Source organism: Miscanthus floridulus, chromosome 8 (genome assembly GCF_019320115.1).
Source record: "Miscanthus floridulus cultivar M001 chromosome 8, ASM1932011v1, whole genome shotgun sequence".
Lineage (NCBI taxonomy): Eukaryota > Viridiplantae > Streptophyta > Magnoliopsida > Poales > Poaceae > Miscanthus > Miscanthus floridulus.
Window position 1 is genome coordinate 189,841,041 of NC_089587.1, and position 26,989 is coordinate 189,868,029.

At 49.3% G+C, this 26,989-nt stretch overlaps 1 pseudogene; it reads left to right on the forward strand.

Annotated features, from left to right (window-relative positions):
• The first annotated feature begins 17,084 nt into the window (after positions 1-17,084).
• On the forward strand, positions 17,085-19,765 carry LOC136477791 (phenylalanine ammonia-lyase-like; annotated as a pseudogene).
• Positions 19,766-26,989: the final 7,224 nt, after the last annotated feature.

Consider the following 26,989-nt stretch of genomic DNA (forward strand, 5'->3'; position numbering starts at 1 on the left):
CTAACCACCAGCTATGTCACCGGGCGCACCTAGGGGCACTGCGTTGAGGGCACTGTAGGGTTCACCTTGCCGATGGGCGTCAGGTTGCTGCCACCATGCTATCCCCTGACAGGGGATGTGAGCACAAGATCTATCCCCATAGGGCCTAGATCCACTGCTAAGTAATAGCCGGGACCAGTAGAGCCACCGTTCACCTCCACCCAACGCGTGTGCTTGATTGGCGGCTACCGGCGCTACCACCCACGCTACAGAAGACGATGAGGCAGTCCCATGTAGCCACCCTATAAGGTCAAGATGGCAGACAAGAGGGTAGTGAATAGTCCTTTCTAAATCTAATCATGTCGGCTAACCAAAACAAATGCGGAATTTAAAACAATTGGTCTAGCCAAGACTACACCCCTCTATCGAAGTTCACAAGCACCTTATAAAGATCCTAATTAGGCAACAAAGGTGCTGGGCTAGCTAGAGCTCACCTAACCAATTCTAGAAGCAAGGTCATACAAACCTATGCCACTAGTACTTCAAGCAACAAGGGAGCTCCTACACATGCTAGTAAGCAAAAGCACAAAGCCACCTAAGCTTACTAGCAATGCTCAATAACAAGGCAACCAATGCCAAATTATAGAGCGTAAATACTTAGCTACACAAACTAAGCAATGTGACTAACAAGGTTACACAAACCAAATTAGCCACGCAAGGGAGCTACTTCTATGCTACACAAGCAAGAAGGTAACTAGTGAGCTATATAAGCTAACTAATTACAAGAGCAACTAGACAAGCACAATGTATATGAAATTAATTACAAGCTTGTGTAAGGGGGTTGCCAACCAATGGGAAGAACAATGTTAACACGGTGATTTTTATCCCGAGGTTCATGTGCTTGCCAACACACTAGTCCCTGTTGAGACAAGCTCCAAGGTTACCGCCGGTCCTCTTGTTGGTGGTGACCCACAAGTCACACTCTCCCATGTGGAGTGCTTACCACAAGCTCTAGCACTTGACTCAGTCAGACCACTTGTCGCCCTTTACGTCTTGCTCTACTAGAGTTTCTCTTCGCGGCTCTCGTGGGGTGAGCACAATACCCCTCACAAAGCTCTTCTCCGGAGCACCACACAAGCTTCTTGTGGGCTTCGATGGAGACCACCACTAAGCCATCTAGGAGGTGGCAACCTCTAAGAGTAACAAGCACCACCGCCTTGCAACTCGATTACCTAGTGCCACTCGATGCAACCTTACGATGCAATCACACTAGAATCGCTCACTCACTCGATCGGATGAACACTATCCAGCTCAAGTGAGTTAGAGGGCTCCCAAGCACACCTACACAAGCCACCAAGGCTCAAGGGTGCTCTGCTCTACTTAGCTCATGACCAAAGACTGACCAAGGGGCTATTTATAAGCCCCCACATGAAAAGAGCTGTTGTACCCCTTCACTGGGCACTACTCGGGGCGACCAGACGCACCCTGCCAGTGTTCGGTCAATGGATGGCCGTCACGTCATCCCTGGCTTCAAATGCTGAGAGCTCGATCTCAAGGTTAAGTTGCAACTGGATGCACTACTCAAAGTGACCGGACGCTCCATCACTGGAGTCCGGTCATTTCCAGTAAGGTTCTAGAGCCAGTTTTTTTTGACCGAACGTGTCTGGTCCACCATGACCAGACATGCCGGTGCATCCGCTCCTCCTCCTCTTCTCTGTGTGCTGCCAAGTCAGTAGGACCGAATGTTGAACAATGTTCAGCTAGAGTTCGGTCACTTTTCTTCTCCGAGTCTGGTCATAGGGCAAATCGAGCCTGAGAGCACCACCTTCTTTTATAATTGACCGGACACTGGAACCCTGAGTCCGGTCACTTCAAACTCAGTGTCTAGTCACAAGACCGAGACCACGCGCTCTCTACTTCCACTAGACTGGATGCACTGGTCCTGCTGAGGCTAGCGTCCGATCACTCACAGTGACCTGTTTCTCCTCTGTTTCTTCATCGAGTTGATCCGTTTCAACTCCAACTTCTTTTCCTTTGTAAATGTGCTAACACCACCAAGTGTACACCACCATATATATGTGTGTTAGCATTTTCACAATCATTTTCAAGGAGTTAGCCACTCAACTTGCCATGCCACTCGATCCAAGCAATGATGCAAAGTTAGATCACTCGAGTGGCACTAGATGACCAATATGTAAACAAGTTTGCCCCTCTTGATAGTATGGCCATCAATCCTAAACCTGGCGATCAACATCTCTACATACCTATGACCGGTGAAATGAAATGTCCTAGGTTATACATTTGCCTTGTGCATTCTATTCCATCTCCTCCAATATCGATGCAACACATGCACCAACACGATCAACAATGGTATGAACCATTTCATATCATCACATGATCATACTGGTTCATCGATCTTGACTTCACTTGCTATTCACCATTGCCTTGGTCCATCAGCGCCAAGTCCTCACTCAACTTGCCCTTCACACTTGCAACTAGTCTGTCGAGCCAAGTCATATCTTGATCCTCTCCACCTTGATCACATGACTCAATGTCATGTCTCATGTGCAATGGACTCCATCATCACATGTGTGAGCTTTGCCACATCTCTGAGCCATTTCCACCTCCATGGCATATGTTGCTCACACACATGTACCTATGGCCTAATCACCTATGTATCTCACATAAACACAATTAGTCTACCTAGGGTTGTCACTCAATTACCAAAACCAAACAAGGACCTTTCACACACGCACACACGGAAGGGAGGAGGGGGAGCCACCATCGCGCCGCTAGATCTAGCCTAGGAGGCTCAAAATCTGACTATGGAAGGTCTGGATCTTCCTCATCGGTGACGCCAATCACTGTAGGAGTAGGAGAAGAGGAGGGGTGGTGGGTGGTGGAGGAGGAGAGAGGCAGGACTATGGACGGACTCCATTTGGGTGCTACCATGAGCCGCCATCACCGCTCGCTGGAGAGCGATAATGGTGGCCCGAGAAGTGGTGGGAAGGGGGGGGGCTCCTATGGTACCGGCGATACACCCCCTAGTCACCTGTTGGAGCACTCGGAGGAGAGGTTTCTCATTGATCTATGGCTCTTTATTTCAGCATACGACCTAAGGCACAACAGTCTAGGCTAGGTGTCCCGCGCCTCATCAGGGAGCGACATGTAGGAGTTAGAGACGATGAGCCACACCCATCACCATCATTGGCACGAGAATGCTTTAGGCTCACCCCCCTTGGTGGGGATGGGGCCAAGTTCTTCCAAGGGCTATCCTCCTCCTCCGCAGCATCAGTCGAGGGCTTGGCGCCACTCGGTCCGGACCCAGTGTTAGACCTATAGAACACGCTAGAGGTGCTCCTGAGGACCTCCAACTCATCATCATCATCATCATCATCATCCTCGTCGTCATCCTTCTCCACCATCAGACAGTGCCAATTGCACCGCTTCTGCCACTCCGCATTCTCCCGCACCCTCTCTTGCCTTTGGCACCTCCTCTCATTAGCGTCCACCTTCTACTAGGTGGCACACGTGGCTCCTTTGGAGCTGGAGAGACAAAACATGGAGTGGCACTCTAGCACATGATATATAAGCACACATGGTAAAACCCATAACAAGAGCGACAACCCCAAGTCAAACCAAAAACACAAGAAGAAGCTCACTAGATTTGGATGAAAGGACACCGAAAACGCATCCGAAGCGCCCTCGACCCGGATGGTAGTCCTGGAGGCAGCCAAGGCCACCACCCATCTCCTCACAACATCAGCACTCAACTCCTCCACCCTTTCTTGAGTGGGTCCTTGACCCCAAAGTAGTTGTACAGCAGATGCGCACGAGCCTTCAAGTACTGGATGTTGTGCTCGAAGAGGGTCCAAAGGACATTGACCCTATTCAACCTAGCCGACACCTAGCCGTGGAGAACTTCCATGGCCTGGTCCACCTGGCGATGCTGGCCCTACACACACCCCTAGCTCTAGGACTCCCCACCGACCGGTGGGGCACCAGAAAAAGGAGGAAGTAGGGCAGCGTCATCATTAAGAATGTAGAACCAGTTGCTATCTCAGCCCTGGTTCGAGTCCTTCGACGACAAGTGCAGGTACTAGTCGGAGAGCTCACAATGAACCTGGATCATCAAACCACCCAGTGGAGTGAGGATGTTGTCAGATGCCTTCACCTTTTAGCTACAAATCTCAAAGATCCACTAGAAAAGGTACTTGGAGGGCTTGATTCTGAGAAAGCCCTAACAAACGACAACAAAGCCTACTAGCTACAGCTCCACATCAGGTGGCTGATGCTGTAGCTGAACCTCATACTCGTGCAGGAATCTATGGAGGAAGTTAGAGGCTAGGATCCTGAATCCGCGCTCATGGAAGTCAGTGAAGGATGCCGCCTCCCCTGACCGTGGCCAAGAAAATCGCTCGCTGATGGCAGCTCTCCACCCCGCAACATCCTTGGGTGGAAGGAAACCCTTCTCCACAAGCTACAACAACTTTGCCTCCATCACCGATGATGGCACCCATAGACTCATCTTGTAGGATGGAGCGCGCGAGGCGGTAGTAGCGGAATAGAAGGCAAGTGGCACCAGTGCTAAAGAGGATGAGATGGTGGCTGCACAAGAGGGCTACAAATGGCGGCAAATGCGAGGTAGACCTCGAAGGTCGACTTCCCCTCCCTCTTCTTCCTTCTCTCATTTGCAACGAATGATAGGGGAAGGCGAAAGTAAGAGATTGGAACAACTCGAGGAAAGGGCTATTTATTGTAACAAACTCGGTGTTATGCCCTAAACAAATTACTAAAACATGTCATGAGCATCATGTTTATGTGATAACGCATGTGGTAGAATGTGTGGATGATTTTTTTGTAACTTAATATGATCAAAAAAAATGTTAAATGAAAAGCTACTCTGTAATTCATGTATATCAAGTAGGGTTGAAAACCAATTTTTATTGAACAAAAACACTATAGAACATATATGTAGCACTTAAATAAAGTTTGGAGTATGGACTTTGTAGATGACAATGAAATCCTTGCTGTTGAAAAATAACTTCGCTAGCTAATGCTTCTAATGGCCTAGAAATGCAACTTGGAATCAAGTTCAGCTCAAAGACTTAGAATATTTTTAAGTTTATAGACAACAAGACAATGCCATGTTTGGCAATTTATTTTATGAAATCAAGTTTAGGGATGGTTTCATGTTTTAGCTCGGGTTGGTAGCCTCACATGCCATCTTGACCATGGTGAAGATGGTTTAGGTCCATAAGCAACCATTTAGTTGTTATAGGTGCTTTAAAATTCACGCAATACGTGATTTTGGGCAAGTTCACCAGGTGAGCATGGTCACCATGTCGCGGGGGCGTGATGTCGCCATGACGGATCGCTCTATGTGCGCACGCGCGCTGCCACGTGTGGCCGACTATGACTACCCTATCCTGGCCGCCACTGGCTCTATCGCGTGGAGCCACTGCTGTTGCTTGCACGATCAAGCATCGCGGCTTCCCTACCGACCCACCTCGTGCCGCCACATAGCCGCTGTAGGTGCCATCACCTTAGCGTCATGTCCGTGCCTCCCTCTGCACCCCTACCCCGCTGTTGGCCCTATTTGGTGCTCGCTGCTGCCGGATGCACGTGGTGGAGCTCACCGTCACCTTGCCATTTATGGCACTATGGCTGCGTGGGCCATGAAGGTCAATGGACACACATGCTTGTTTGATTGCATCCACGCGTGTGATGCCCTGATCGCACCAATCACAACCCGCCAAGACGAGGCCGTGCTGAGGCCACCTGCCGACCTCGTCTCCCTCTTTCTCTCTACTGACCGCCGTCCGTGCCACCAAATTACGCAACGATCGATCACCTCCATTCAATTCATCGCATCCACGGCTTCACCATCATGTCGTCTCGCTGCCTGACGCCACCTAGCCATGAAGAAGGCACTGTCAAGCTCCAATTTGGAGCTTTTCCCGCCATCGTGCCATTAAGGTCGTGTCAGGCCATGGTCGAGGGTAGCCCTCCTATTGCCCATCCTGAACCAATTTACCTGTATCACTAGCTTTGCCTTGACTCCCTCTTCACCCTATGCACCTTAGCCGAACCACTACTACCTCCCCATCATCGCTGACGCGACCATGCCACTGCGGTGCGCTGCCGCATGGCTCGGCCGCACATCGCTAGCCCTTCTCCGTCACCCTCTTCTCCACCCACCACCTTGGCTAGGTCCATGGTAGTATCCTGATGCTCACTCGCTAGCCAGTTAGGTCCTTAGGTACTCTGGTTCATTGGGGCAGTCGCACCACCATCGTGGATGGCCCCGCGCCACCGTAGCTAACTCTAGTGCGTCCCGGCCGCCCCACGTTGCTGCTCGGTGTAGGCGGTGGGACCATAGTTGAATGTCGGCCTAACCGACGAGCCAGTGTGGGTCTCTGGTGGCTAGCCTGGCCACCCCATGCTACCGCTCGCCACGCCGCTGGGCACGAGTTAGCCTGCGGTGCACGCTGGGGAATTCTAGGGAAGCCGAGGGGTTAAGTGAGAAGGTTTGAGAAATTAGAAAATAGTGTTAGTACTTACTTGTAAATTGGGAGGAGTTTGAGGTCTCTTTTGCAAAATTGCCTTCCCCGACGTGGTCCGTCTCCGCTTGGGCCAGTGTCCGCGTGGGTCGTATCTGCGTGCCGCCACGCGAGCGCATGCGCAGGGTTGCACGGGCCACGAAGGAGATTCCCTTTTCCTTTTTTCTAAGGAATTAGAAATGGTTTTCTAATTTAATTTCAGATCTAATCTTTGGTAATTAATATAAAATCATGTAGGTGTCCAAAAAATTATGAAACACATTTTGTTAGGTTCCTAAAATTGTGATCTATCTGTTGGTGTATTTAGTTCATACTTATATGTGTTGATATTAGGAGTTCTTAAATCGTTTGAGAATGCTTAATAATATTAAGTTAATTATTGTAGGAATTTTTGTGGTAAATTGGTGGTATCTTTAGTCCTAAAATTTTTATAGTGTACTATTATGTGCTCACTGTAATTTTTGTAGCCTTAGAATAGACTGAGCATTAGGGGAGTTAAATGCTCTTTGTTTCAATATACATTAAATCACTAGTAGAAATAAATAAATATCCTTAATTTGTCAAGCTAAGGGTTTGTTAGTTGAACCCAACACTTTGCTTGATGAAGATAATAGTTAGCTTAGTATCTTAGTCATTAGAGCTTAGCTTAGTAGCTTGGTGTGCATATTCTTAATTTGCCAAGCTAAGGGTTTGTTAGTTGAACCTAACACTTTGCTTGATGAAGATGATAGTCAGCTTAGTATCTTAGTCATTAGAGTTGTTGTTGCCTAAATGCTAAATGGTTGTATCAACATCACATACATGTAGAGAACGAGTTGGTGGAGATAGTGACCATAAATGATCGTGAGTTCGAGGAGATTGTCGAGCAATACGAGGAGGAGGTCCTCGTGAGGGAGGAGGTCCCGAAGCCACCACCGACTAACTCAGCTGACACCACGCCTGCCCAAGGCAAGCCCCGGTGCATAACCCTTATTTTTGATAATCACTATATATATGTGATGTGCATTTACATTATAGGAATTTTATGGAAACCACATGCAAACATATATCTGTCCTATGAGTCTTACTAGTGCAGGTTCGAGTAGCTGCTATGCTTAGGTTTTCGGTAGCGTGAGTAACTTGCCGTTACTCATAATAGGTGATTATTATAATTACTCTCATGATAAAAATGATGAAAGAAAAATGGAGACTGGAAAGGGATATGGTATGGGTATTGGTGGGTGTAACGAGTTGTGTCCCGCGGCCAGGGGGCTTAGCTTGGTTACACTATTTTCTCTATCCATGTCCATTCATGACTGTCCATTGCTGTGGATGGTAGTCAGGACATAAACTTATTATCCTGAGCACATACTTGCTTATAGGAGCAGGAAGGCTCATTACGCTCTTGTCGTGGGTTTCAGCTCTTTTTGGACCAACTGATTGGAGGCGAGGAAATGTGGAGGTATAAGCACCATATTGAGATCGGGTCTCAAGTGTGGGGGCTTGGAGTCCAAGTTTGGATAGGGACCTGGACCCCATGACAGAAGTGGAATGGGTTGGTCTTGTTTGTGCCTATGGTACAAACGGGGCATGTGTTTCGGGGTACCCAGCAGGGATACATTGATTCATGAATCGCCATTTCTGTGAGACGGTATGACTTGGCTATGGTCTAGCACCATAGTAAGAACTAGAATATGAAAGATGATAAATTGGTTCTGATTGCTCAACCCTTGCTTGAAAGTAGAACAAGTGCTTACCTAGAATGGTTAGCTAATGAAGTAATCATGACTGCTAATTAAACTTGATCTTAAGGATGTACTTCTAGTAATGCTTTTCGCAAACAAAAAAGAAAACAATAAACTCATATTGCCTATCATACCCCTTGGAGTCGGGAAACTATTCCCACTAGTCGGGTAAGTCTTGCGAGTACATTGTGTACTCAAGGTTTATTTTACCCTGTTGTAGGTGTAGCTTGAGGAGTAGCTCTTGTGTGGAGGATTCTTCTCGTCAGCACAAACGGATCCTTGTATCATTTCCGCTAGACGTTTATTTTTATTCTGTTGTTTAATTATCGCACTCTGATCCCTGGTATTGTAGTAAATAATTTCCAAGAACTCTTGTTGTATAAAATGGACTAAGTATTGTAAGCTCGTACTCATTATTGGATTCTGGAGGTAAAACATGGATTGATTCGAGTTTTCCATGGGGTGTGCTCGACGGAACCGACCGATGTAGCTAACTTTTGGGGTGCTTAGTGTCTAGTGGAAGATGAGCGCCTTCGAGAGCATGTTATTTCAGGCAATTCTGCCACATTTATGCAACAACGACCGGGAAGGCAAACCACACCTACAAGAAACCTGCGAGCAACGCCCCCACTTCCCTTTGAGAAACACGCCTACACGACACACGACCACACGCGTGGGGTACCATTAAGACACGTGTGACCTGGGAGGCCAACCGGCCCCCAAATCTATGAGCAGAGCGACCCTCTGACTTCTCACCCATGCGCCACAGACGCGTTATTCTCCTTCTTGACTAGGCCGACACATGTAAGAGTCCACAACCACCAAAGAGTTAGGGGCACGAAGGGATGGGCCCCGAGCGGCTCTGATCAAGACGGTGCTAAACCTCTCGACCATCTCCCCTGTGTTCAAGTCGTTGGCTTCGAAGCCGCCTAGGTTATCCTCTCTGGGGGAGGCATCTTGCCCTCTAGCTGTTGCGAAAGCAGTTGGGGACCAACATGATAGGAGTTCGATGATTTATGAGACGTCTCTCGATGAGACATAGCCAAACTCCACGTCGATTGTATGGGGACATCGGGTCGCACTTGAACTACCCATGGACGCTCAACGAGGCACATTGCTCGGCCGACGAGGTTATAATGGACAGTCTCACCCCATGTGGGGTGAGAAACTAGCTCTCGCATGGAGGTCCATGACCACTCGAAGCTCATAGGGAAACTGCGAGCAAGCGAAGGGTAAAGATCGGTAGCCTCGACCAAGTCAACGCCAGGCCACCAAGCTCATCCTCTCTGAAGAAACGGAAGCTAGGACGAAGGCCACGACGACCATGACGAGCCCATGCCATACGGTGAAGTTGGTGAACAACCACCATTCCCATAGTGCATCCACAGCTGGCACTGTACCACCACCGTACGCCATGACTTGGCGAAGGGAGCATGCCCTCGATGACCATGCCTTGACGTGCTGACAAGACCAGAAGAATTGCTGACCAAGCTTACTAGCTTTTCCCTCCCTCAGGCTTCTGGCCACTCGGATCGGGAGAACCCTACACTCCTGCATGTAACCTGGCCCCGCAGCTATATAAGGGGAGCCAGGCCTTCTTCCTAGAGTATCGATTTCCCCTGCCTCTAACTTTCTATCTGTAGAACCCTAACTTACATACACCCTGTTGTAAGCCGTTTGGAGCACTTAAACTTGAGGAACACGTACTCACAGTCTCCGGCACTGGACGTAGGGCTTCGTCCCGAACCAGTATAATTTTCCTGTGTCTCAAGTGCTAGCCATTGATTCCCTTGAGCAGGGCAGCGCTAAATTTACTCGTCGGTTCTCAAAACACCAACAAGAAACTTCGTGGCTTTTAATTCGATATATCTAATTATCATCATCAATAGTAGTAATTGGATCTATTCAATTTTTTAAAATTACCGCATATGCCATTATAAAAAATACATAAATTAACCTCCTAATTTTGCATCTAAACTATCCACCTTCTTTCATTACAAAAGATAATTCAAAATTATCCCCTAAATTTGTATATAAATTATCCTCATTTTTCATTAATAGAGATAATTCAAACTTGCCTCCTAAATTTGTATCTAAATTACTTACCTCTACCATTATAAAATATAATTCAAAACAAGCCCCTAACTTTGTATATAAATTATTCACACCCCGTTCATTATGAAAGATAATTTAAAATAATATGCTAATATTTTTTTATAAATTACCCACAACTATCGCTATTAGGTAATGCAACATAACTCCTACATTTGCATTCAAATTACCCATAAATATAATTATGAAAGGAAACATAAAGCAACACATTTTAATTTGTATCTAAATTTTTCACCTTGGACATCATAAAAAATAAACAAAATATCTCTCAAATTTATATATAAACTAATATAAGCTATCACAAAAAAATGATTAATATCTATAAAGTATGCTATATATATTTCTAAATTACACACTTCTACTATAATTAAGTTGCCTTAACAAGTGGAGTTTAGCAAAGTTTTATTTGAGATAGTTTTCGGATCGTCATACTTTTTTTTTTATTCAATCACCACGGGGGTTGAGAGGCCCCACATGAATGATTTCCATTGATTCCGGGCTAGCCGGGAAATGGTCGGACGCGTGCTCCGTTAGGTTTGGTACAAGGCCATTGGCCAAAGGGAACAATGAAGCTAGAGAGGGTGCGACTGTTACATACCAAAAAAAAAAAGTTGCTCCAACAATTTGCCAGCGGCCGAAGCCTGAAGGGGAAACGATGTCGCTAGAGCTCACAATCTTCCTTGCACGCAATCATCAGGCGAGCCAGGCTTGGCTGCTCTTTCCTGAACACCATGGCGTTTCTGTGCTTCCAGAGATGCCAACAGCATAGATGGATCAGGGTCGAGAACAGATGTTGGGGGACGTGGACCGGCCGCTTGATTTCCCAAAGATGTGCTTCATCTGGCATATCGGCAGTGCTCCAACCAAGTACCCCCCAAAACTCCTTTGCAAAAAGAGCAGTCACGAACAAGTGGATTCCGATTTCAGAGTAGCCACGACATACAACACATGTCTTCATCGACGATGTTTTTCTTGATCAGGTTTGAACTGCACTGGAGGCGATCGTGCAGTAGCAGCCAACCGAAGAACCTGACCTTTGGTGGGGCGCAACTTTTCCAGACAAATTTGAACGCCGGCAATCTTCGGCCATCAGATGTGGAGGCTCTGTAAATCCTGGCACTGTTTAGGCTATGGTTCCCTTTTCAAATGTACTGGTTCTGACATCTTTTGAGTCGGTGAGCTGAACTTGCAGCATCAGGCTATCAAGGACCTCCAATTCGGAAATGGCGACAGTGGAGAGCCTGGGGACTGAGGGCTTGTTGGTGTAAAGTCTTGGGATGTCATATCGGATGTTATATGAGGGTATCGTATGGGGTGTTCGGATACTAATAAAAAAACAAATTACAGAATCCATCGGTAAACCGCAAGACGAATTTATTAAGCCTAATTAATCCGTCATTAGCACGTGTGTTACTGTAGCACTATGTTGTCAAATAATGAACTAATTAGGCTTAAAAGATTCGTCTCGCAAAGTAGTTGTAATCTGTGCAATTAGTTATTTTTTAGTCTATATTTAATACTCCCAAACCTTCGATGTGATTGGATGTAAACTTCTGGGCAAGGAACTAAACAAGACCCGACAGTCTGCACCACAAACTTGTACTCCCTTGTACTGTAAGTTTGAATGCTTAAACTGGGTTCTGCATGAGAATTGTGCTACCATGCGTGCACTCCAGAACATTGACTGGGGAATATTCTGTCCCATTTCTGTAATATGTTTCTAAATTAATATATGAAGACCCTTCTAAAAAAAAGAGGTGGAGGCTCCATTTCCCACCATTGACCGAGTGATGCATCTATATGCTGGGAGGTGGCCCTCAATGGTATCCCAGTGGTTTCCATCTACATCCCCAGCTATGAAGGCAAGATATACATGGCGTCTCGCCCAGGCCGCCCATGAAGAGTCACCAGGCTGGTGAAGCCGATGTAATAGCTTAAGAAGCAAACTTGAGTAGTTGAGTTCACAGTTGTCAGGCTCTTAATACCAAGTCCTCCTTCAGACAATCAGACCGCTGCTTCCGAACCATTTCCCAGGAGATCATGCAGCACGCTCCAGTAGTCTTGGATTTGCCATACCAAAGAAAAGCTTTCCATTTGCTTTCTAGTTGGTCAAGAACACCCTGCGGCAGAGCTATTGCAGACATGAAATGTGTTGCTAGGTCGTCAAGCACTGAGTTAATGAGGATGACCCGACCGGCTTTGTTGAGAAGAGCCGATTGCCAACCAACCAATCTTTTTATCAACTTTGGCGATCAGTGGAGCGAAGGCTTGCAAATTTGAGAGTGGCAAACCCAGGTAGACTTGTGGGAAAGACGCTTCCTGGCACTGCAGTAGTCGGATGACTCGAGGCAAGGTTCTAGGGGAGACATGTATGGGCACAGCAGTACTCTTACTGAAGTTGATGTGCAGGCCTGTTGCAGATGCAAAGTTGTCCAGGATCTTTTTCAGGTTTCTTACATCCGGAATCTCAGCACGAACCACAATCAGTGTATCGTCGGCGTATTGCAAAACGGGGCAGACATCATCTGTCAGAGGATGACGGACTCCTCCATTGAACTGTATGTAGCGGCGCTGAAGAACATCAGCTACCAACAAGAATAGATAGGGGGAGGGAGCGTCTCCTTGCCTTAGTCCTTTCTTGCAGGTAAACCACGGACCAGGGCAGACGTTTATTACAACCGCGGACCGTGTGATGTGGTCTGAAGTTGCTGCATCCATCTGCACCATCTTTGTGGGAAGCCTCTGCACCTGTTTGTGTGATCGTTTCTGTGGCTTATAAGCCCACCGATGCTGTTTTGTTATGAGAGAAAAACACTATATCATGGCTGATAAGCATAGCAGATACGATCAAGCAAACAGGGTACTGGCCTCTAGGATTGTCTGTAAGCTATCCCAGCTGGAGACTGAATCGGATCGTCACACTTCCAGTGAAAAGAGGGTCTTTATTATATGTATTATTTTTTGGTGATGAGCTCCTCAAACCATTACTCGTTCTTACCGTAGAGATGACCCTTCTAGTGATTTTACGTTGAAGCTTATCATCGATGGCTTAAAAATGTATGCGCACCGCGCATGATGCGTAGCCATGCTGGATTGCTGGCGAAGCTTCTGGTGTGGCCTCTCGCTCAGGACCACTAATAAGGAAATCCAACATGCATTGGCAGCTGACATGGCCCAACCTACGCCTCTCGCCTCATCTGTCAGCAGTCAGCACCATCGCTATTTAACTTAGCAGGCCATGCTAGTTTTTCTCCCCTTGATTACGATCACTACACCAGTTCATTGGGTACTACCTAACACCAGGGAGTGGCAATCTAAAAAAAAAAGGTGGTAGTGGCGGCAGAGATAGGACCATACGCCTGCTTCCTCGGCACCTTAGCATACGTTGCATACCTGAGCACTTCACGTATGGTGTGGCAAGGAAGCCCTGACATGGACGCTGCATGCATTTTGCCTCACACTCTGCGTACCGCCATCGATCACTTGCTAGGACACAAAGAATGAGGGCCGCCGTGCCCATGCATCAGCCACCAATCCGTACATAAATGCATGCTGGTCCCGTACTTCCTCGCTCACTGTCGTGTGCATGTAACCAACTAACCATGCATCTATTTGCACCGAAGATAAATGCACATTCATATAGCCAGGTATGCATATAAGCGCGCGATCGAGGGCCCTTCTCATGGCCTCAAGCCCTCGAGCAACGAGATGGAGGCAGACCTGGCCTCATCGTGGCCTCAAGTTTGATGGGTTTACGTCCATGTGAAAACACACGATTTCTGGCTTTATTTGGACCATTGCATTGGTCGCACTGGTTCTGTGGTCTGGTTTGCACGGCCACATGGGGAACACGAACAAGGTCGATCCACTATATGCATGGCCGTCGCAGGCCGCTGTGGCACTGTCGGATCATTTTGTGTGAATAACGTGTGTAACAGGCAAATGAGAAAGGGAGTGGGGAAGAATACAATTCCCGGCTTGTCAGGTTGTGGTTTGTGGTGGTATATAGTGCACGCCTGCCCGGCTGTCCGCTGTGAGGGTTCTGGATGTGAGCACTGAACTGTAGTTTGGTCAGTCTAATAGCCCTGTTCGTTTCGCTGAAATTTGGCTTATGTTGATGCTGATTTATTGGGAGAGAAAATCAACATTCCTTCATGCTGCTATGCCGCTGGTTGCTACTACTTCATGAATGAACCAAGTGACAGCTCCTGCTACGGTTCTAAAACTTCCGTATATGGACGATTGAAAGAAACATGCTTGTGAAAGTTCCAGCAAAATTTATCAGTTAGTTTAGTGTAGATGCAGGTGACCAAACGGGCATCTGCCAGGAGGCGGGTTAAGGAGAAGTGGAATGCAACATGAGGGCTATGCCGACCCCATTACGAACGACGGACCCAGATTCCACTCGGACATGCCCGTTAGTGAGCTCACCGAGCACGTCACTCGAGCCATCGAGGCAAGCGACGTTTGCTCAACCCCTCCAGTTGCGAAAACCGTGAACAGGGTGATGCATGAAACTCGACCGACCCCTACCAAGCCCAACGGCCGACCGCACAGGTCACGGGCGGGACGAACATGGGCGAACACCCCGACCGACAGGAACATAGGAGTCTACGGCCCTAAGAAAGAGTACTAAGGTGCTCAGCCTCCGACCAACTCACCAATCGGCTGCAAGCTCGGAGGCTACACCCACCGGGTGCACTCTCGCGCACCCGGCAGAAGACGGACTACCGACAAGTCCCCCCCCTTTGGGGGCTGGGCGCCTATGTCTACTCGGTGCGCCTCCACGGCCTTCGTCGGTCCCCCTCATCAGGGGCTGGGTGCCAATATCCCCCCGGCGCGCCTCCGCGACCTTCGCCAATCCTCCCCGTGGAGGCTGGACGCCTAAATCCTACTTGGTTACCCTACGCGGTACAACAAACCAAGGAGAAAACACCGAAGTTCCAATAAACAGCCCGCCTCCACGGCGCAATGGACACATGAATTACAAAGCAAATAGAAGCTTTCATTAAGCTAAAGACACAAGCCCTAGGCTTTTACAATAACATGCAAAGCGTGCGTGAACAGCCCCGGGACTGCTCCGCACCTCGGGGCATGAAGCGGAACAAGGGAGCAAGATCCTTCTTCTCCCACTACAATGCTATCTTCCCTCTCTTCGTCCTCTGATCCAGAATTCGGGACAGGGGTCTGTTTGAGACGTACGATGCTCTCTTCTAACGAGAGATCTTCTTGCATTGTACTCCCGTGCGCCCTCAAAAACAGCAACTCAACAGCCCCTTCACGGCTTCACGGAAGCCCCAAAGGGGCTCGGGGGCTCCTGTTGGGTTCATAAACCCGGGGTCCCCAATGAACCCGTTTCCCTACAATACTTGGCCCAGTAGACAGCGCAGCGACAACATGCATCTGAACCGGCCCAGATACACAATGACAAGACCACGATCCGATGGGCGAAAACGGAAGAACACCAGTGGACGACGACTCGAAGACAGGACTAGACCGACCGACGACGACTGGACCAAGGGCCTGCTGGTGTTCGCACACACACCTTGTACATCACGTGGAGGCGACTGGCGAGCATGTGATGCAGAAGTACTGAATCCATGGCAACTTCCAGGAAAGTAGTGCATCAAGAAGCCGCCTCACGAATTTGTTTAACCATCATTACGTGAATCAAAAAAAATTCTTCACCTGTAGTCACTTCTTTGTAGTTACTGACAGGGTTTTCAGTTTCGTTTTTTTTTAAATATCGGCCACCCCTAAAATTACCGTAATCCGTGAAATTCAACCAGAATTTCACCGAATTTTTTTAGGAACTTGCACATGAAGTATGTTTTTTTAAAAAATATATATACCTAAACAAATATTGACATGATTTATTTATGACTACGCATTTATTGAGTAGAAGAATATATAACACAAACAATAGAAAATAGGAATTTAGTCTAGAGTTATATAGCACATGTACTACCGTATTACAAAATTTCGTAATTTCTTTTGGCCACCACCAAAATTATTGAAATTCAGGAAATTTCAGTGAAATTTCGTTGAAATTCTGAATCCTGGTTACTAAAGCGTGAAGATGGATCAAGAAATCAAGAGACTCCGGTGAGAAATTATATGGAGCGAGTAGTAAAGGATTATATAGTTGCAAAATACGTGCAAGTATCTGATCTGATATGTCCAAACAAATGGAGAATCCTACAGGGTCGTTGACTCATAATCAGCACATTTGCTTATGCTTCAGCTGACAGGCCTCTGTTCAAACTTCAAACAAAGGCGTTCGAAACCTCATGCTCCATAGAAATTTTGTTCCAACTGCCCTAACTCTGACCGTTTACTCGTGATCGATTACCCCAGTGAACCTCTAACTACCCCCAAGATAATGGGTTTTACATTCCTTAGAAAGATCAATATACGTGCTTTTTCCGTGCCAAATGAAGCAACTGTTGCTGACACCAATGGTCCTTCAAAACATTATGAACTACTACTGGTATCTACTCGCCTGATGCGTGCGTTTGATTGCATCCACAATACGACAGAGTGTGCCTGGTTGCCTTCCTGCTGCCTGCTGCCTGCTGCCATCATATCCCCCAAATCAGTGCAAAAGCAAGACCAAAACAGAGAACAGAAACGACTAACAGCGTACCGTGGCAGGTGAGCCGAAGCGAGCACGGTGGACGGAGCTCTGCCCACACCAGTCACCAACCCCCGCGCAGGCGCCGGGGGGCACCAACCCCGCCCGCGGCGCGACCGAGCCGTCCTCAGCCGGCCACCACTAAACGAAATCGCGACGCTTTCCACGCCGCCGGCCCCGCCAAAAATTTTACTTGCAACGCGGCACTCGTTCTGTTATGGGAAAGTCGACCAACCCCCAAGACGCGCGGGCGCAGCCCTCCGCTATTTAAACCCCTTCCGTTTCACTCCAAGAAGAGCAGCACCATCCAGTGCATCACGAGCTCTTGTCCATCCAGACTAACAGGCCATCGCCTTACTTCTGACCCCAAATCATTTACGGCGCAAGTGCCTTCTGTTCAAACCCCAGCCCCACATCAATGGAGTGCGAGAACGGCCGCGTTGCTGCTACCAACGGCGACTCCCTGTGCATGGCGACGCCCCGCGCCGACCCGCTTAACTGGGGAAAGGCCGCGGAGGAGCTGATGGGCAGCCACCTGGACGAGGTGAAGCGGATGGTCGCCGAGTACCGCCAGCCCTTGGTGAAGATCGAGGGCGCCAGCCTCCGCATCGCGCAGGTGGCCGCCGTGGCCGCCGGCGCTGGCGAGGCCCGCGTCGAGCTCGACGAGTCCGCCCGTGGCCGGGTCAAGGCCAGCAGCGACTGGGTCATGAACAGCATGATGAACGGCACCGACAGCTACGGCGTCACCACCGGCTTCGGCGCCACGTCCCACAGGAGGACCAAGGAGGGCGGCGCTCTCCAGAGGGAGCTCATCCGGTTCCTCAACGCAGGCGCATTCGGCACCGGCACCGACGGCCACGTCCTGCCGGCCGAGGCCACGCGTGCGGCCATGCTCGTCCGCATCAACACCCTGCTCCAGGGGTACTCCGGCATCCGCTTCGAGATCCTCGAGGCGATCGTCAAGCTGCTCAACGCCAACGTCACGCCGTGCCTGCCGCTCCGCGGCACGGTCACCGCGTCCGGCGACCTCGTGCCGCTCTCCTACATTGCCGGCCTCGTCACCGGGCGTGAGAACTCTGTTGCAGTCGCCCCGGATGGCAGCAAGGTGAACGCCGCAGAGGCGTTCAAGATTGCCGGAATCCAGGGCGGCTTCTTCGAGCTGCAGCCCAAGGAGGGTCTTGCCATGGTGAACGGCACCGCCGTGGGCTCCGGCCTTGCCTCCACCGTGCTCTTTGAGGCAAACATCCTAGCCATCCTTGCCGAGGTCCTGTCCGCCGTGTTCTGCGAGGTCATGAACGGCAAGCCGGAGTACACCGACCACCTGACCCACAAGCTGAAGCACCACCCGGGACAGATCGAGGCGGCTGCCATCATGGAGCACATCTTGGAGGGCAGCTCCTACATGAAGCTTGCCAAGAAGCTCGGCGAGCTGGACCCGTTGATGAAGCCGAAGCAGGACCGGTACGCGCTCCGCACGTCGCCGCAGTGGCTTGGCCCCCAGATTGAGGTTATCCGTGCCGCCACCAAGTCCATTGAGCGCGAGATCAACTCCGTCAACGACAACCCACTCATCGATGTCGCCCGAAGCAAGGCTCTTCACGGTGGCAACTTCCAGGGCACGCCCATCGGGGTGTCCATGGACAACACACGTCTCGCCATCGCAGCCATCGGCAAGCTCATGTTTGCGCAGTTCTCTGAGCTCGTCAACGACTACTACAACAACGGCTTGCCCTCCAACCTGTCCGGTGGGCGCAACCCCAGCTTGGACTACGGCTTCAAGGGCGCCGAGATCGCCATGGCGTCCTACTGCTCTGAGCTGCAGTTCCTGGGGAAGCCCGGTCACCAACCACGTCCAGAGCGCGGAGCAGCACAACCAGGACGTGAACTCGCTCGGACTCATCTCCTCCAGGAAGACCGCAGAGGCCATCGAGATCCTGAAGCTCATGTCCTCGACGTTCCTGATCGCCCTGTGCCAGGCGGTCGACCTGCGGCACATCGAGGAGAACGTCAAGAGCGCCGTCAAGAGCTGCGTGATGACGGTGGCGAAGAAGACTCTGAGCACCGACTCCACCGGTGGTCTCCACGTCGCCCGCTTCTGCGAGAAGGACCTGCTCCAGGAGATCGAGCGCGAGGCGGTGTTCGCGTATGCCGACGACCCCTGCAGCACCAACTACCCGCTGATGAAGAAGCTTCGCAACGTGCTCGTGGAGCGCGCCCTCGCCAACGGCGCTGCCGAGTTCGACGCCGAGACATCAGTGTTCGCCAAGGTCGCCCAGTTCGAGGAGGAGCTGCGCGCGGCGCTGCCCAAGGCTGTGGAGGCCGCACGGGCGGCTGTGGAGAACGGCACGGCAGCGATACCAAACAGAATCACCGAGTGCCGCTCCTACCCGCTCTACCGCTTCGTGCGCGAGGAGCTCGGAGCCGTGTACCTCACCGGCGAGAAGACGCGCTCTCCCGGCGAGGAGCTCAACAAGGTGCTCCTTGCCATCAACCAGGGCAAGCACATCGACCCGCTGCTCGAGTGCCTCAAGGAGTGGAACGGCGAGCCCCTGCCCATCTGCTGAGCAGAGAAGGATAGGGAGAAAGAGTGGTGTGTTCATTGTTCAAGTTCGAAATCAGTTTTTTTTTTTTCTTTTTCTTCTTCTTCCTTTATTTTTGCGTGGGTAGCAAAGGCTAATGACTGTATTCCATTCTTATGAATTACGTTATATTTTCAAGAAATCTGTATTCCATTCTACTAGTTATTATTTTGTTTTGACAGCTAAAAGGCTACATTATATCAATCTAGTGTTTTCTAACAGTATGATGATTACAAAAAGAAGTATAGACTTGCTAAGTGGAATATACTTTGCAAGCCAAGATGTATGGGGATTTGGGCATCTTGAATTCAGAAGTTAGAACTATTGTTTAATCTTGAATTCAGAAGTTAGAACTATTGTTTACTCAGTAGATGATTGTTCAAACTTTGGCAAGATGTGTTGAAAAAGAATTATTTGAAAAACAAATGTTTATCCCAAGTGATAAAACGGCGGGTGAGACCTCACTTTTGGGTAGGACTTATGGATGCTAAAGATCTTTTATTAAAAAAAAGGAGACTCAAAGTTAATAGTGGAAACCAAACTGTATTTTGAGAGGATCTTTGGACTGTACATGAACCTTTGAAACTAAAATTTCTAGATCTTACAGAATAATGAGAAGAAAAGATGTTATTGTAGCCAAAGGACTAAGTTTGAACCCTCTGAACATTTCGTTTAGGAGGGCAATAGTTGGTGATAGGTTGAAGGATTGGCTTAGTCTTGTATTCTTAGTTTTACCCATTTATTTAAAAGAGAATAATGGTGATTTTATTAGGCTATTAAGGAAAAATGGTGTCTTCTCAATTCAATCTTTGTATGGAGATATCATGAAGAAAGAGAGGATTTCTAGGAAAAAAATTGTTCTGGAAGGCAAAGATACATGTCAGGTTCATAAACTCGGGTCCCCAATGGACCCGCTTCTCTGCAATACTTGGCCCAACAGGCAGCGCAGCGACAGCGCACGTCTAGGTCGGCCCACGATCCGGTCCCCGACCGGCACCTCCGGCCAGGAGACCTGGTCGGAGCCCCAACCAGAAGGCCTAGCCGCGGTGGGACCTCAGTCCAACTCCGACCCCGTTCCTCCGATTGAGGATATGCTAGACCTTTGCTCGCCTCTCTTTCCCGACCGACACGGTCGGGGCTGACTGGGAACAACCGACTAGGACGCCTGCTCGGTTTGGGCCCGGGGAGCAGGCAGAGCAGATAAGGTAAGGTGCTTAAGTCAACCGCAATACCGATGACCGTACCCTGCCATGCCTTACGCACCTGCAGGATGGTGCCATCAGGCCATGTTAGACGGACACTATACAGCCTGCCAGACGCATCAGAGCACAAACAGTATTGTGGGCGCTGTCGTTTGCCGTCCCAGGCGAACACTGTGTAGCCTGCTAGGTCATGAACAGTAAGGTGGGCGAACACTGTGTAGCCTGCCAGGTACAGCAGGTCATGAACAGTAAGGTGGCGATGGCGTGGGCAACAAGACTAGGTAGCACCCGTACACACTCTCTCCCTTTCTGTCTTTGACTTGTAAGACCATCCTCTTCATCTATAATAGGGGATGCACTCTCTCCTAAAAAAATGGCTCAACGACTCTAGAGCTCGACAACTACACAGTTGATGAGCTCGGACACACAGAGCATACGCTCTAATACTTAGCGCACGTTTGAGCATCCGTCACTCTCTTCCACTCGGTTCAGAGTTCGACCGGGCCTCTAACACCCCCTTCTCATTCCTTACTCGTTTGTATCCCCACAGCAAAGTTCGAGCACCTAGGCTCAGGAATAAAGTCACTGACCGACTGAAACAGGATGTAGGGCACGTTGTCTGAACTAGTATAAATCATGTGTCATCGCGTCCTAGGCCACATCCGATCACATCGCACGGCAAAACTACAAATATTTACTTGTCGGCAACATTTCGCACCGACAGTTGGCACCATCTGTGGAGAAGACGTCGTGCATTCACACTTTGGGTCATCGGATGGCCCACCTTTCCACCATCTTTGGCATGGCGGGCTCGAGTGATACGATTCGCTTCAGCTCGCTGGAGTTTCCCACGCTCCCACTTGCTAGGATGTGGGTTCCTCCCATCTCCGTGCCACTCTAGACCTTCCTCTTTAGGAGTTTGGACTTCGTCACCGACCAGATCGGCGTACTCCGCCTCCGCGAGGAGGTGCTTGTCCCGACGCCCACTAGAGGAGGAGCGCCCTCCACTGGCCTTGGGCCACTCGACGACCTCAACGTCGAGACACTCGCGCTTCCCCTCGAGCCCATGCTGGGCTCAAACCCCACGGTGAGTGATGTACATATTGTTCTTTACTCACTATTTAACACTTTCCACCAGCTCTTTGGAGGGACCCTGTTGTCCCCATCGTGACCGCCATGCGACCGATTCCCCTACGGCTTCACGTCGCACGTGGACGCGTGCGCACGAGAGCTCTAAAGTGTAACACCCTCGGTGTTACACCATAAATCATTTACTAAAATATGTCATGAGCATCATGTTTATGTGTTAATGCATATAATAAAGTGTGTAGATCAATTTCTGTAACTCAAAACGATCAACAAAAATGCGAAACGAAAGTTGATTCAATAGTCCTATTATATCACTTAAGGTTGAAAACCAATTTTTATTAAGCAAAAATGCTATAGAACATATATGTGTCACCGTAATAATGTTGGAAGTACAAACTTTGTAGATGACAATAAAATACTTGCGGTCGAAACATGATATTACTAGCTAATATTTCCACTAGCTTAGAAATCGCAAAAGGAAATCAAATTCAGCTCAAAAACTTAGAAATTTTTAAGGCTGCCAACAGTAAGACACTGCTATATTTAGCAATTTATTATGAGAGATTGGGTTAATGGGTGGTGTAGTGTTATAGCTCAATTTGGTAGTCTCATATGCCATCTTGGGCATGGTGAAGTTGGTTTGGCTCCTGGAGCAACCGTTTGGTCATGTTGAACGCTTTAAAAGTCGTGCGCGTCACTGTCTTGGGTTGGTTGGCGCTGGGTGCGCGGTCATCGTGTGGCCCTCCCATGCCACGCACATGGCCGTGTCCCACAAGGTCAACTATGCTGCCGCGCTTGGTCGGTCGAGCCGCCTGGGCTTGGTCAAGGCCGACCGCAGCAAGCCGTTGGCCCCGCGCCCTGCTGCCCAGCCTCTCGCTGCCGCCATGGGTGCCGCCATGGCCACGCTATGCTGCCGTCGCGTCCACACTACCGACACTCCTTGCGTCACGACGCTGCCGCTGCCATCACGTCTTTGTCACGTCCATGCTGGTCTGCTACACCTCTGCAGTGTTGCCGGCCTTGTGCGTGTCGCCTCTACCGCGTGCACGTGGGCAAACCGCTGTCGCCATGCCATTTATGGCACTGCAACATGCGACCCATGCTGATCGGACACGCGCACGCGTTGTCTTAGCGTCGGCGCGTGGACCTCCTGACCCCGCCGCTCACGTCCCGCCAAGGCAAGGATGAGTCGAGCCCACCTGCCACGCCGTCTCTCTCTCTCTTTCCCTCTTTCTCCCTCTGTTTCCGTCGCCATCATGTCGTGTCACGGTGAAGCCAAAGAACAAGCACCTCTCATTAATTACTCATGCTCGCGTCTTCGCCTTCATGCCCCCTCTTTAGCCGACCCCACCCCGCCTTAACTCGTGTCACGCTGAGCTCCAATATTGGAGCTTTGCCCGTCGCTGTGCCGTTAAGGCCCGTCACCGCCCGTGCCGTGGCTAGCCTCCACTACTTCGCCTCGCGCTAATTCCTCTGCACCACTAGCTCACCTTGGCTCCCTCTCCACTATGCGCACGCCAATGGGAGCACTACCGCCTCCCCGCTGCCACTGACGCGGTCGTGTCCACCGCGGCTCGTCGCCGTGCTTGTCGCGCGCACATGGCCAACCCTACTCAGGTAGTCGCCGGCCGAACCACCACTTTGGCTAGGTTCGTGGTGTGCCCATGGTGCTTATTCCCTATCTCTACCGTCCTATTAGTGCTGTGGCTCACCGGAGCGTGGTTGCCGCCGTTGCGGGTCGTCCGCCACCGGGGAGAGCCCGCTCTACTTCACCCCCGCTCATGCAACCACCGCCCATCATCTCGTGTTGAACCCTAGGTGAGCGTCGGCCTCATATATAGGATAGTGTGGGTCCCGTGTGGCCGGCGTAAGCGCTAGTGCCAGCGCGTGCGGGGATGGTCGAGGACCTTGCCATTGTAAAGAGGAGAATGGTCCGAGGGTTCCATTAGAAAGTCGTTGTCTATAGAAATAGTAACATGGACTGCAGATTGTTTTGCTCGTAGTCTAGGGGCATTTTTGCTAATGTGCCAGCGTGCGCAGGATTCCCCCGCCGCGGGCTACCTCGCGCTACATGTTGGCCTCGCGTGGGCTACGCCTGTGGGCCGTCGTGTGCTCGCGCTCGCGCATTGTGCCGCGTGGGCCGCGTTTGGTCGAAATGAGTTTATCTTTTTCGTGGAGACTAGAAATAGCTTTTTAATTGTATCTCTGAGCTGATCTTTGATAAATCATATAAAATCATGTAGGTATCCAAAAATTGTTAAACCAATTTTATTAAGTTCCTAAAATTGTGGTCTATCTGTTGGTGTATTTAGTTCATATATATATTTGTTGATACTAGGAACTATTAAATCATTTAAGAGTGCTTAATATTATTAGGTTAAATATTGTAGGAATTTTTATGGCAAAATGGTGATAGCTTTAGCTTTGAAAAATTTATAGTAGCTTCATGGTATTATTATGTGCTCACTGTAATTTTTGTAGCTTTAGAATAGACCTAACATAAGGGTAGTTAAATGCTCTTTGTTCCAATATACATTAAATCATTAGTAGAAATAGAGATATATTCTTCATTTGTAAAGCTAGGTGTTCGTTAGTTGAACCCAACACTTTACTTGAGGAAGATGATATTTAGCTTAGTATCTTAGTCATTAGAGCTAGCATAGTAGTTTACCATGTGTATTCTTATTTTAAGAGTTGTTGTTGCCGAAATGCTAAGTGTTGCATCATCATCGCATGCATGTAGAGAACGAGTTGGTGGAGATCGTGACCATTGGAGATCATGAGTTCGAGGAGGTGAACGAGGAGTACGAGGAGGAGATCCTCATGCAGGAGGAGGTCCCAGAGCTGCCACTAACTGACTGAGCTGACACCGCACCTACCCAAGGCAAGCCCCAGTCCATAACCCTTATTTTGAATAATCACTGGATATATATATATATATATATATATATATATGTGTGTGTGTGATGTGCATTTACGTTACAGGCTTATGGTTGAAACTACATGCATAGATAATCCTACCTATGAGTCCTACTAGCATAGGTCGAGTAGCTGCTATGCTTAGGCTATCGGTAGCGTGAGTAACCTACCGTTACTCGCAATAGGTGATTATTATTATCACTCTCATGATAAATGGTGAAAAGGAAATGGAGACTGGGCAATGATATGGTACGGGTATTAGTGGGTGTAAGAGGTTGTGTCCCATGGCCAATGAGGCATATCTTGGTTACACTGTTTTCCCTATCCGTGTCGGTTAAGGACCGGTCGTTGCATTGGCTTCTAGTCAGGTCATAGACTTATTATCCTGAGCACATACTTGTTTATGGGAGAAGGGAAGGCTCATTGCTTTCTTATCATGGGTTCTGGCTCTTTCCGGACCAACTAATTGGAGGTGGGGATGGTGGATGTCTAAGCACCATACCGAGTCTAGGACTCAGGTGTGGGGGCTTGGAGTCCAAGTTTGGAAGGGGACCTAGACCCCTTGATAGGAGAGTGGTGGGTTGGTCCTGCTTGTGCCTGGGGTACAAGCGAGGCATGTGTTTCAGAATACCCAGCTAGGCTACATTGATTCATGAATCACCGTGTAATATGATACGACTTGTCTACGATCTAGCACCGTAGTAAGAACTGGAAGATGAAAGATGGTGAAATGGATCTGATTGCTCAACTCTTTCTTAAAAGTAGAACAGATGCTTACATGGAATGGTTAGATAATGAACTAATCATGACTGCTAATAAGAAACATACATAAGGATTTACTACTAGTATTGCTTTTGGCAAAAAGGAAACCCAGCAAACCATAAAGCCTATCATATCCTTTGGAGTCAGGAAATTATTCCCACTAGTCAGGTAAGTCTTGAGAGTACTTTGTGTACTCAGGATTTATTTACCCCTGTTGTAGGTGTAGCTTGACTAGTAGCTGTTATGTGGAGGATTCTTTTGGTGGGCATAGATAGATCCTTGTATCTTATCGTTAGACATTTATTTCTAAGAACTCTTGTTGTAAGAAATGGACTAAGTATTGTAAACTCATTCTCATTATTGGATCTTGGAGGAAAAATGTGGATTATTCGAGTTCTCCCTTAGGGTGCGCTCGACAGAACCGTCCGATGTAGCTTACTTTCAGGGTGCTAAGTGTCTGGTGGAAGACGAGTGCCTCCAAAGGTGTGTTATTTCAGGCGGTTCAGCCACACGAAGGATGCTGACGATGCCCCCTCTCACGTCTGAGTTTGTGGGGATGGCAGGCTATGCCCCCGCCTCCTTCCATGACCTTGTCGATGACGAGGTCGAAAGCGACGTATCCAGCATTAACGATGTCATGGCATCTAGCCACCCTCTGTCCTAGGAATGCGCTATGGCGGACATCTTGGGATAGCTACCAGAGGTAGTGGAGTCTCTGTAGACTCACACCCCTTTGGACCCCCATGTATAAGCCATGGCGCATGTGCAGGAGCATGGCGAGGAGTTACGACAAAGGCGACAGAGCTAGCCGCCACCTACGCCGGCATGCCCGGCGCATCACGCCACGCCACATGCGTGTAACCCGGCGAGCGGCGCTTGGGGTCATGCCCGTTAGGTTCAGCGTAACATACTGGATGGAGAGGATGACCCCCTTAGTTTGATCAGGCTAGCTAGAACATTGCTGCTGCGGTGATGCTTCTATGCGGCCTCCCCAAGCCTACCGACCCCTAGGAGCAGGCGATCCACCAGAACCTCCGAGCACTGGTGGAGACTATCGCCATTCAGTAGGCGGAGAGCTCCACTTGGAACACTGGCTTGTGGCCTCTTGCCCAACTAGGGCACTGGGGCCACACTAGTCGAATCGCGCCATCCACACACCACAGTAGTTGCCGGGCGTGGAGTAGGAAGCCATGACTACACTGCATCCCAACCCAGTGACCGCTCCACACCGACCACCTATGCACAAGCGGCTCAGGGCAAACTATGGCACCATACTTAGCACGATGATGACGTCCATTGAATGGTGGCAAGAGTGGGCGGCGAGGGCCCTGGCCGGACTACCAAGGAGTACGAGGACAAGCACCCCAGGCGTGATGGCTGACCAAACGACTAGGGCCCTAGCCCTGACGGCCTGGGGCCACAGGCC